The following is a 3607-nucleotide window of genomic DNA, read 5'->3' as shown; positions in this document are numbered from 1 at the left end:
TATCCCTAATTTAGAAACTTAAAAGTTTCAAATATACAAGCAACTAATCTTTGTATTTCAGGATGTTGTTAAATATTAAGGAAACAAGACTGAGCCTATTCAGCCCTGAAAGTGCTTCCATTTCAATATCATGATTTTCTTGACTGAATACCTGAGAACATGACTGTACCCATACTCTTGTTTCTGGATGCTGATGACCTTCAACAGCTGTCAAAACTGTGCAAGAACTTCCAGCAGGTAATGTCATATGTTGGTGCCCATACTCAAGTTTATTGTTAAGAAAAAGGTGAGGTGGAGCTTCCCTTCAGTTTCATCCAGCAGGACCGTCTGTGTTTCTGCACAGCCAGATACAGGGAGCAGCACAACACACACACCTGGGCACAGATCAGTAGCAACAGGCCACCTCCTCCATGCTGGGGACAATCTAAAGCCAACCCCCCTGTCTGGCCAGCTGCAGCCTTCCAGAATTACTTTTCAATCTGTTCACTACAGTTGGCAACTGAGATCCTGGCAAAAGAAAAAAAAATGAAAACACCAATATCCTAAACATCCCAGGCCCCACCCACCCCCTCTAAACTTCTATGCAAAATCTTCATATTTGATTCTAGACTATATCAACATTTTTAGAGAGAAGGGGGTAAAGAATCACCTATTTCTGCCTGTTTTGTGTCTCCTCCCTTCTGCATGTGCTGGGAGCCATTTATGGATCTTGCATGAACCATGAGTCTATGTGCCATTTTTGCTAATCTTTACCTTTTTGGAGTGTGTTGGAGATTTTTTATTTTAATAATCCAGACTGTTAATTGGAATTGCACAAAGAACACTGCAGCCCAATGTCTTGTGTGTTTGTGTCAATTTGAATCAAAATACTGTAATATTTATGTGACAGTCATGAGCCTCTGATAGAATTTACATAATTGTAGATGGGATGTGCAAATGGGGCATATTCAGGAGATCAGGTATGGCCTAATGAAATGTAAATCACAAAATATATCTGGAAATTTTTTTTTTTTAGTTATGTAACAATGAAGAAGTTTGGGAGAGGTTTTAACTGCTAAGAGGAAAAACCAGCACTTGGTAAGATGACATTTTCAGTCTTCAAGAACTTAAATGAAAAGCTCAAGCAGAGGCACAGAAGACAGAGTGAATGCCTTTAAGTCACTTAGAAATTATCAGGCAAGATTCTGGTTTCCCATTTTTGTTTCCGATATTTTTTCTTTCTAATGAAACAGTTATAAATAAGTAACTTGAGAATTTTAAGTCTCTCCTCTCATCATATAATACTCAAACAGCACCACCAACTCACAAGTAATTTTCCACAGATTTTCAACATTCCATCAGGTTGGGGGAGGGAAGTACTACTCCATTTTCCTTTTTAGGCATATTATATTCTGATGTTCAATATTATTTTGTGCCCAGTGAGTGGGTTTTGTCACGTTTGTATTTCAGTCTTTTGTTTGGGTTGTTCAGTTGTAATACTGCAAATAAATGCCAGCAGAGAAACTGCCTTCAGCATGAAGAGCAGTGTTGGCTTAAGCATGGATAGACCTCCAAAGACTCTCCAAAAACAACTTTCAGCCATTTGGTTTTAAATTAAAAGAAACAACAGAATTTATTTATAAACTGAATGCGAAGTTGTCAGCACAGTGTTTGGAGTTGAATAAGCTTCTCTTTAAAGCTGCAACAAGCACAAATGCAGGGATTTTTACTGAATATTTACATTCCACATCAGGGTCCAGTAACACAATAGATCATGATAGAATGGAGCCCAATCTCCATTTGACAGACAGAGTGATTTCCATCTTCCTAAATGTCAATGACCTTGGAATTCAATGAGAAACCAGGCAACAGAAATTTGGTGAAGCTCTCTATATGTAGAACATTATATTTTAAAAGCAAGAAAACAGATGGCACTGAAGTCAGCTGTGATGTAACCAGACACAATTCCCATTCTGTGGGGATGCTGTCTCTACTTTCAGCTAGGCTGAATTTGCAAAACAAAGTTACTATTGTGGCAATGAAGCTCTCACGCCACGATGAGTTTGCACAAAGGCAGGCAGCAAGCCTGCATTTATTTGATGTCATCAGGAGAAGCATAAAAGAACAAGTGAGCACAGAGCAGGTGGCAGCTCCTCCAGCAAGGGAAGCAAGCTCGGGCCCTGCTGCATTCCTGTGCAGGAGACATTGGAGAAGGGACTTGGAAATGTATTTTGCTGCTTTAGCCATTGTACTTTGCAGCTTTCCCATGAGGTACATGCTCAATTCCAGCAAGCAGCCTTCCCTGCAGATATGGCTGCACAAGCTCCCATCCCAAACCTGATTCCTGTTTCCACAGGCACAGGCTGTCCTGCTGGACTGCACAAGATGACCGTGAGTGCAGAGAGGGGAAGCTCAGTGATGATGTTTTCTCTGTTTTAGGAGGGGTCACACTGTAGCAGAGAGCCTGCAGAACCATTCCCATGCACCCTGGGCTCCTCGTGCTCCTGGGACTGCCGTGCTGTTCCTGTCTCTCCTGAGCTACTTGTGGCAGGTGTAGTTGGCCATGGCAATGCTCAGATCCTCCTGATGGTGGCCAGTGCTTCCTACTGCCCTTCTCAGGTGTGGCGAGAATAGATGCCAGTACCTGCTGCACAAGACAGGTTGTCCCAGGGGTTCCTAGAGTGGCACTGCCAAGCCATCAGGCAGCTTGGGATGCAGCTCAGGCTGCAGCTGCGTGCAGATGTTGACTACTGCACTCTCCACATCCAAATTTGGATGTCCTGAATATTGCTTCCATGTGAATACCTAAGTCAAAGGACAGGTTCTCTGTCTCTGCCCCTTTGGGCAGGAGCCTGGATTCACAAGAATGCAAAAATTTGTCAAAAAGCTACAGGAATTTCTGTCTTGACCTGAATCTCCATCTTAATCTGATGGACACAACTGTTTAAGCACTGAGAGTTTTTGCTGAGATGAGATTTGAATAATAAGACCCAAATGGAAAAATACTGCAAATTTCCTGTGTTAGTTCTCTATAATATCAAGAGGTACTCATAACCAAGGAACTCAGGTGCAAGTGAAGAAGCCCAAAAGCCAAAATATATCAAAGTTGAGTTGTGATCATGTGCAAAATCACAGCTCCTGTGTCCTGCCCATTCCTGTCCCAGGTGAAACACACCCCCTGCTCCAGTCACCAGAGGGCATCCCAAAAGGTGGGAGATGCTTTTGAGCAGACCCTCATCTGGTGAAGATCCCAGCTCTGCCCAGCTCTACAGCAGAATTTCCCTGATGAGTTTCCTTGGATCAAGCTGGGACTTTTCACTGAGGGAAATGCCTGCCCTTCCAGTGTTCAGCCATGATACCACGACAAAATCCTTCCTCCTGCAGTCAGGATAAACTTTTCAAACGAGATAAACTTGAGATGGAGCTAAACCCAGATGATTCTCTAGCAGCAGTTTTACTTAATCTTGAAGTAATTTTAGTTGGCAGCTGACTTATGTAGCCTGATGCTAAAATTCTTCTCAACTGTACTTTTATCTGCTTCTGAAGCATGCAAAGCAGTAAAATAACATCTTACTTATTTTTTTCTGGAGTATTAGATGAAAAAATAGCACAGTATCACATCTCAAAA

Source organism: Melospiza georgiana, chromosome 2, assembly GCF_028018845.1.
Source record: "Melospiza georgiana isolate bMelGeo1 chromosome 2, bMelGeo1.pri, whole genome shotgun sequence".
NCBI classification, from domain to species: Eukaryota; Metazoa; Chordata; class Aves; order Passeriformes; family Passerellidae; genus Melospiza; species Melospiza georgiana.
This window is presented reverse-complemented; position numbering follows the sequence as displayed.